Source organism: Urocitellus parryii, chromosome 4 (genome assembly GCF_045843805.1).
Source record: "Urocitellus parryii isolate mUroPar1 chromosome 4, mUroPar1.hap1, whole genome shotgun sequence".
Taxonomy (NCBI): domain Eukaryota; kingdom Metazoa; phylum Chordata; class Mammalia; order Rodentia; family Sciuridae; genus Urocitellus; species Urocitellus parryii.
This window is the reverse complement of record NC_135534.1, coordinates 187,810,273-187,819,601: the sequence shown is the minus strand read 5'-3', so window position 1 is coordinate 187,819,601 and position 9,329 is coordinate 187,810,273. Positions and strand designations below refer to the sequence as shown.

Sequence of the window (9,329 nt, the reverse complement as noted above, 5' to 3'; positions counted from 1 at the left end):
AAAATCAAGGATAACAATTTAGAGCCAAATGCAGTGGCACACATCTGTAATTCCAGCAACTTGGAATGCTGAGGCAGGAGGATTCCAATTCAAGGCAAGCCTCAGCAACTTAGTGAGACCTGTCTCAAAAAATAAAAAGGCGGGGCTGGGGATGTGGCTCAAGCGGTAGCGTGCTTGCCTGACATGCGTGCGGCCCAGGTTCGATCCTCAGCACCACATACAGACAAAGATGTTGTGTCTGCCAAATGCTAAAAAAAAAAATAAATAAATATTTAAAAAATTCTCTCTCTCACTCTTTCTTTAAAAAAAAAATAAAAATAAAAATAAAAAGGCCTGGGGATGTGGCTCAGTGGTAGAGCATTCCTGGGTTCCATCTCCAATGCAGAAAAAAAGAAAACGCTTAGATAGGATCTGTGAGCAAGATACTGGTTCTGCACAAATGTGATAAAGCCAAATACCTGATACTTACCTTATTTTAACTCCACATGCACTTAGTCACCTCCAACAGGACAGGACATTCTCCTTCACTTCGTGTGCTGCTTTAACACAGGATACAGCCAGCATTTTTCTATTTGGGGTGGTACTGTAAGCTTTCTACATAATATTTCTTTAGGATAGATTGCTAGTAGTGGGGTTCCTAGGTCAAGGAGATCATAATCTTTGTGCTTCTTGCTATATATTACCTTCCAATCAGTTTTATAAACTTAGTGTAATTGACAAATTGAAAATGTCAGCTTCCCAGTCTTGGCAATACCATTTGGGAAAGGGATATGACTCTGGTAGAGCACTTGTCTAGCATGCATGAGGCCCTGGGTGACTTTTTTTTTTTTTTTTAGGGAATACCATCCCATCTCTATGTATATTTTTCTTTTTCCTTTTTTCCTTTTAAGTACATGTCAGCACCTCAAGTCTGCTTTAATTTGCATTCACTTTGATTATTAGTTAAGATTACTAGTGAACCATTTCACATTGATGTGTTTACTCTGCATGACTTCTTCATGAATTTCCCAAAAGTAATATCTTCCAGACACCCCTTTCTGCTACTATTAAATCTATTATCCCCCTTATTTTCAAAACCACAGCAGAGCTCTCAACACCTCTAGGGGCAACATCCTAAAACCCCACCAGTCAGAAAAGCAACCCTTTTCCATTTAGTTAAACCTCTGGTGTATTGCTTGCTGGGGTGTTTTGCTCACAGTGATTGCTGGCACAGGTGCTCTTCAGTTAACCTCAGTTAACACTTTGGTTACATGGCCAAAGTGTTCAGTGGTCACATAAAAATGAAGCAAGAAGATTAAACAAAGTTAGACTTCTTTTTTTTTTTCCTTTCTGTTTTTGCACAAGGAATTGAACCCACTGTGGCACTGAACTAAATCTCCAGCCCTTTTTATTTCTTATTTTGAGACTGATCTCACTCAATTGTGTTGCCCAATTTGACCTCCAACTCTAGTGAGTTATCCTGCCTCAGCCTCCTGAGTCGCTGGGATTATAGGCATGCCCCACCTTGCCCAGTTCATATTGAATTTAATTTTTGGATATGGTTTGAGGTAAGGGTTCAGCTTCATTCTTTTGTATGTGGATATTCAGTTTTCCCTGTACCACTTATTGCAAAGACTGTCTTGAGTGAAACTGACCAAATCATGTCATGTGCGTGTACCCATGTCACAATGAATCGATCTCACTATTATGTGTTAATTATAATGCGCCAATAAAAAATTAAAAATAGCAATATATTATTTTTTTAAAAGGTGAGAGGAAATAACGGGGGGCGGGGGGGTGGCAGAAGGAAAGACAAGACTGTCCTTTACACATTGAATGATCTTGGCACTCTTGTTGGAGCAGGGTTTCCAATGGCTCTGATGGACTCAAAGTGGTAGGGCATTTTTGTGGTAGCGGGTGTGCCCCAGTTTTCCATAAAGCAGTCTCTCTCTCTCTCCAGACTCAGAGGGGCTGCCATAGGACAGGCCCAAGGAGACCCAGACAGCACCTCTCAGGTAGGGAAAGGCCTTGGGCAGTACCCAGGGGCAGCATCCTGAGGCAGCCATTCAAAGCCAGGCTGCTCCCTCTGGACCTGGCCCAAACCAGCCAGCACAGCCTGGCTCAAGGACTGCCCCAACCGGTTTGTAGGCTTTCTGTTCCCTGGGAGCTGGCTCCCTGGCCACAGCTTCTGCTTGTGCGGGCTCCCCACTACCCCCCCACCCCCGCCCTCAGCTGTATTTCTTCTCCAATTCCCTCCCCCACCCTCTTCTCTCCTCTCCCAGGCCCTGCAAGGTCCTGGCCAATCCCCAGACCTAAGACTCTGAACTGCTGACCCCTGTCCTCCCCTGGGCCCCCTGCCAGGTCAGTCAGGCTCTGACCCAGAAGGTCTCTATTTTTTTTAAATGGATATAAAATTATCGATCATAACCTGACCAGGAATGCCTACCATAACAATCCACATTTATTGGACGCTTACTAGACATAGCTGACATGCCTCGCGTCGTTTCCTCCCCACATCAGACCTGTGAGGTCAATACTATTATTATGCCCCGATAACACATGAGAAACTAAGGCGTGAGGACTCAGATTTGGTGCCCAAGGTCACACAGCCAGTGAGTGGCACTGTCAGGATTCAAACACCATCTCCTAATGATGCTCCTGGATCAGACTGTCTGATACCCTCACTGAGTGACCAGGGCCACTGAATGGACGGATCCGTGGGCCAGTCCCCCCTGCATGTGTGTGTGTGAGTGTGTACATGTGCATGCCTGTGTGTGTAAGGGGGTGGGGGGAAGCGAGCTCTACCAGGACACGAGGGCCCAAGGAGAAGTCACTTAACTAAGGTCAGGGGATGGTGGTCATGGCAGAATTAAGTCTCCAAAGCAGTTCCAGCCCCAGCCTTTCTAGTGCCCCCTGAACATTGACCCCCTCTCGAGGAGGGTGGTGGGAGGTAGGGAGCAGGCAAGGGACAGGTGCCCAACAACTGAGGCTACTTGCAGTGAAAGTTCTTGAACACAACACCCTCCCTCACCAGGCCCAGCCTGACTCTGCCTCTGCCCTCCCAGTCCCTCCTGGCTGGACTCACTGATACTGCTCTCCTAGCAGGTTCAGGCCTGCCCAGTTCTGAAGGAATTCCCTGCACCAGGCCTGCATGAGGCAGAAGATAAAGAGGTAAACACCATGTGCTTCCTTCCACCTTCAAGGAGGGGGTGATCTGGGAGGGAGGGAGAGGGGCGTCACCTGACACCTGCCCCCTTGCTCCCCATCACCTATGCATCCCGCACCACATGGGATACAGTTCCTCATCCCCCCACAATTCTGCTCCATTTCTTCTCCATTAGAAGCCGTGGTGCCATCCTCCATGTAGGCTAAGCTCTGATACCTCTTGGCACAGATGGACGGACTGGCCAGTCTACATGGCGGAGGACATGCAGATGCATAAGATGCTATAAGGGCACAGGTCTGTCTCGAGAGGCCCAGAAGGCGCTTCCCAGAGGAGGCCCGTCAGAGGGCTCCAAAGGTTGAATAAGAGTTCGCAGGTGGGAAGATGGGAAAATGTATTTGAGGGGAGAGAGACTCACATGTAAAGAAGGCATCTTAGGGTGACTGAAGAATCACAGTCATTTAGAGTTGAGGATGGAGGTGAAGGGACAGAGCCCGTCTACAGCAGCAAGGCCAGGCTGAGAAGGCCTCTGAGACAGGTCCTCCTGCAAGAGTGAGTGTGAGCTCTGGTTTAACATAGGTTCACTCTCCAGCAAACAGAGGCTGGCCAAATAGCTTTATGTGGCATTTGTCCAGACAGGCAACAGAAACCGCCCAGGGTCCTCTTCCAGGTGCCTACAACTCTGTCACCAGCCCCGCTGCACAACTGTAAACAGAATGACTTGACCATTTTCCTTCAGAAGGGTTGCTCTGGGTGCTGGGTAAGGGATGGATTAGAGGGGAGAGGCTGCCCGGGCAGTGGGGGGGGGGATGTAGCAGTCCAGGGGCTCAAGAAATGACTGTGAAAAGCAGGGGACAGGCAATAGATGTTGCAGGATGAGGGAGGGAGTGGGGGTGGGGGAAGACGACTGTTTCTAGCTTCAGCTGTTGGTAGAAAAAGGCTCTGCCCTCCTCCCACTCCAGGAAATTCTCCTCCTGCCCACCTCAGTCTTCAGAGGAGGGAATACACTGATCTGATTGGTCAGATTCCAGCACGAGGGCGAGGCCAAGCTGACTTGTGAGTGGGGTCACTGAGTGTTAACAACAACAACAACAAAAGACACACAAGAATGTGGCCCTCTGTTCCCCACACCCACACCCAGGAGCACTGGCCTCTGGTGGGGGGACAAGAGCCCAGGCTGCAAAGTGTGTCCTTATCAGAGTCCTGTGCACTGAGCAGGCCCTGCAAAACAACCCAGCCTGTGTCTGGTTGCTAGTGCCTGTTGTGGCTGTGTCCCTTGGGAATCCCAAGAGCAGCCTGGGGAGTGGCAGGGCAGGGCAGGGCTGTTCTGCAGTGTCTGAGTATCGCCTGCCTTTATTTCTCACAGCTTAATTGAAAGGGAGGAAAAGGTTGGGGGACAGGGAGATGAAGGGAGGGAGTTTCACAGCAAGGGGGGGGGGGTGGGAGGAGAGGGTGGCACCTTACCAGGGCAGAGGCTGGCTCTGGGGAGCACAGAGCAGCCCCCACCCCCAGTGAGTCAGTGCGGGTGGGAGCCAGGTGTGGCCGCGGGGAGAGCCGGGTTTCAGTTTGGAGAGGGAACGAGGGAGGGAAGGAGACCAGCCAAATAGCTGTGGGACCCGGGTTTCAATCCCAGCCCTGCCGCAGCTCCCAGCTTTGAGACCTGGGCCACGCCCACTGCTGCTCTGAGCCCTGATTTCCTCAGTAAACACAGGCACAGCAGCCCCTCAGGAAGAGCAGTTCAATGTGGTCCTGCCTGTGACAGCACTTAATAAATGTGAAATCTCTGCGTGACAGAAAAAGGTGTCCTTTTTATTTCTTCCTTTGGGAATGAGAAGCAGTGTCTGATCTGTCAGTCCCCAGACCCACGTGCCTGGCCCTGTCTTTGCTACAGCCTCAGAAAACCATCCGCCCCCTTCCCCCAGCACCCTGGGAAACTCCCTCGTCCTCTTCAGCTGCTCAGCATGAAAATAAAATTATGCCCTAAACTCTGCCTGGTCCTGGAGTCCCTTTGAGCTGTATTTACATTTGTATAGGATTTTGCAGTTTATAAAGACTTAATTTTTTTTTTTGCACCAGTTATCTGTTTTGTCATATACAGAAAGGCCTGAAAAACTTTGAAGTGAGGGGTACCCGCCCATTTCACAGACAAGAGAAGTGAACCCTGGGACTAGAGATCAGCAGAGGTCTCATGTTTCTCATCCCGGGGATGCTGAAATTTTAAAATGTGCGGTCGGGATCTACAGTCTCCCTGGATGCCTCTATTTTCTCTTGAGCCATGTGGTCCTTTCAAGGCTTCTGCCACAGTGCCAAATGCAACACCGAGTCACTAGCTCCAGCCCCCCTGGTCCCCTCCTAGACCTTTTAATGCTTTGCTGACATGCGTCTGATTCTACCCAACCCCTTCTCTTTCTTTAATTCTCTCCTTCCTTGGCTTGAGCCAGGACTTGGAGCTGACATTGGAGGAGGAGAAGGGAGGGTGTTTTGTGTCTGTGGTCCCTGCTCCTTGGTTGTGTGATGTTAGTGCAGATGAGTCATGGGATCCCACTTAGGAGTGCTGCTTCCTTGGTAAGCTCTGAGTTGTGACAGGATTCCCCAAACACACCAGCAGCCCACTTGCCCAGGGCTTTCCCTGAAAGAGTGATTTACCTTGGTTTTGACCAACTTGGTGGCTGCTGGGTGCTTTATTTATTTATTTTTTTGGTTTTATAACTTTGGCAACCAGCAGTAATTTCTCATCGACATCGACTATGGAGTTTTGAAAGGGTAACAGGGTGGTAAGTTACCAAACCTTAGAGCTTGTTTGGACACTCTTCATCTTCATTGATTTTTCTGGACAACTGTACATGGCTACAAGAGGGGACATTCCTTATTCCTTTGGTCCAGGCAGCTTTGTTGAGCCTGGTATCATTGAGAACATCTGGAGTCCCAATCCCCCGCATGGCGAATTTATGGATCTCTTTGAGCACTGGAGGGGAACTCTTCTTGAAACCCACTCTCTGGTTGGGCTTGTGAATGTCAGTGGTGAAGGCTGGGGTCACTACCTTGCTGATGGCAGGATGGCCATCTTCTTTTTGCCACCCTTGTTTGAAGGAGCTGTTCTACTGGGCCCAAGTGGGAAAGGAAACATACCAGGGATTGTCAGCAATTGGATTTTTTTTTATTTGATGGCAAAAAAAGAGGATCTGTCATATCTTGTGACTTGGCCAAGTGTGGGAAGGTTAATGTCAGCAATCTGGGACACAGCAAAAGGGTTCACCAGCTAGAGCCAGACTCTCCCAATGGGAATGGAGGGGGTTCAAGGGAGATGAGCCCAGCTGTCGTTGATGGACTGGAGTGAGGTGGAGTCCTGCATTGTCCAATATGGTGGCCACTGTTTACATGGGACCGTTACATTTACATTTAAATGAAATCAAGTTAAATATTTAGTTCCTTGGTCCTACTAGCCACCTTTTAAGTGGTCAGTAATCACAGGTGGGTAGTGGCCACCATACTGAATAAAGCAGATATAAAATGCTTCCTTTGTTGCAGAAGGTTCTATTGGACAGCACTGATTGTAGTCCACTGTTAAGAAGAACAAAAGGTAAGCAGTTGGTTCAGAGAGTAAGGGACAAATCAGCTCATTAGGGATGTTCAGCTCATTAGGGATGTCCAGTAAAAGGGAGCTTAGCATGGCCAACATGGAGATGGAGGCAGGGAGACAACAGAGTAGGCAGGCACTTTAATAAATGTGCCTCTCCCACTTTCTCTGTGCATCTTGGTATTGGGATTACCTTATCAGAGACACATGTATTTCCCCAAAGATTTAGAACTTGGAAAACTTTCATTCTAATCCTAATTCTCTCCTTAAATTTGTCTCCTTTTAAATTGTACTGGCACACACATCTAATTCTACCCATTACCTTCTCTTTCTTCAAATTGTGTATTTTAGGAGATAATTCTTGCTTCAGGCATGGCTGGATCCAGGTAGCTAAAATCAAATTGTCATAAAAAAATCCATTACCTAGACTCTGCTTCTCTTTGTGTGGGTGTCAACCTCAGGCTTTCTTCAAATGATGTTAAAGTGGGGGCTACACAGTAATGGCTCATCAATTCTGATGGAAAGAAATAGCCTCTTCCAAATAATTGTAGTCTGAGTTTCAAGGCTAACACTCACTAGTCTGGCATGAGTTATTGCCCATTTCTGAGCCAGTAACAGGTCTCTGGGAAACACAGCCCTCTGATTGGCCAGGAATGATCATGTGTCCACACTTGAGGCAGAAGGCAGTGCCTGCCCACTCTGCTGTCTCCCTGCCACCAGCTTCATTAAGACCACTGGGTCTTTGAGTTGGGGGTAAAATTGTTCCGCAAAGTAACCCAAACAAGAAGAGGAGAGGCCAGCCTGGTGGAAACCATCGCTGCCCACTATGTGGTCTTAAGTTAACCATAGCTATTATGGCAAATTGGTGGTGGAAAGGTTAAGTTGACATGTATTAAAGGGACAAGGCTTTGTGGCACATAGTAAGATCTCACAAAAATGTTATGGAAAGTATAAAATTACGAGGGAGTAAATTGGAACATACATTACAGCGTAATTGTGTTCTGTGGGGAATAAAGGAGTCCAGTGAAATGAGGGCACAACTTTGCAGAATCTCAAAAATGAATCAGGAAAAACAAAGGATGGAGATAAACGGCACATTTCCGAAAAGGAGTTCCTTAGAGACAGGACTAAGCCTGTTAATTAACTTGCGAAACTACTCTGGAGGGAGGGAGTGCATAGGAAGCTCTCTAAGTTTTCTTGATGGTACAAGATGCCTGATGGGCTGTCGCTGGAAAGGTCTCAGGAACAGAAGAAGTGGGCACAGAAGTGGCAGCTGAGCTTCAATGAGGGAAAGGCAAGAAGGTGATTCTCAAGATCAAATTTGACATGATGCCTATGAAATGAAGGAGGCCAAGCTTCTGTTTATGATCCAGGAAAAGACGGAAGTTAGTGGAGACTGTTTCCTAAGCCGTGGGTGAAGATGGTTCTAGGGGCTGGGGCTGGGGCTCAGTGGTAGGACGCTGGCCTAGCATGTGTGAGGCATTGGGTTTGATTCTCAGCACCACATATAAATAAATAAAATAAAGGTCCATTGACACATACACACATATAAAGATGGTTCTAGAGAGACAGGCAGGAGAAATCCTGGTGTCCTAGTACATTCAGACTGCTATAAAAAATACTATGAAGTGGGAAGCTTATAAGCTGTCTAGTCTGGGAGTCTGGGAAGACCAAGGTACCAACAGATTAGGTGTGCGGTAAGGGCCTGCTGACTGGCTCATAGATGGCAGCTTCTCACTATGTCCTTGCCTAGCTGAAGGGGTGAGGGAGTCTCTGGGGTCTCTTTATGGGCATTAATCTCATTCATGAGGGCAGCATCCATATAATCTAATCACCTCCAAAAGACCCTCTTTCCAAAAGCCCTACCTCCTAATCCCTGGGGGTTAGAATTTCAACCTATGAATTTTGGTGGGACAAACATTCAGACCAAAGCGCTACAGGCTCCGAGTCATAGCTTAAGGACAAAAGGCCCATCAAGGAGCACCACATAAATAAATAGGATATATGTGCAGCTCTGGCCAATTCACATTAGCCATAAAGGAGGTGCAAGAAAAGACAATTAAAATCTTCGAAGGGTGGGGCTGGAGGTTGTGGCTCAGCAATAGAGCGCTCTCCTAGTACATTCGAGGCCCTGGGTTGATCCTCAGTACCACATGAAAATAAATAAAGGTATTAAAAATAAATATTAAAAAAGTCTTCGAAGGGCTGGTTTTAGACAGGGTTAGGGACTTTTGAAGAAAGACCAAGATTAAGAAAAAGCCCTAATTGACCATAATTTTGTGAACAGATGTAAACATGCTCATCAAATGTTGAAACATTGAGGTTGAAACTCTAGTGATGTGAAGCCGGTTGTGGTAGTGCACACCCATCATCCCGGCTACCTGGGAGGCTAAGAGAAAGGACCACAGATTGGGGCCAGCCCAGGCAATTTAGGAACATCCTATGTCAAAATAAAAAATTAAAAGGGCTGGGGATGTGGCTCAGTGGTAGAATACTTGCTTGGCATATGTGAGACCTTGGGGAGGTACTCAGTGACAGAGGGTCCCTGGGCTCCATCCCCAGGACTGCAAATGTTTAAAAAAACAATTTCAGTGATGTGAATTTTCATTA

At 47.5% G+C, this 9,329-nt stretch overlaps 1 pseudogene; it reads right to left on the bottom strand.

Moving 5' to 3' along the window:
* Nucleotides 1–1,151: 1,151 nt before the first annotated feature.
* On the bottom strand, nucleotides 1,152–7,703 carry LOC113184429 (large ribosomal subunit protein eL31 pseudogene; annotated as a pseudogene).
* Nucleotides 7,704–9,329: the final 1,626 nt, after the last annotated feature.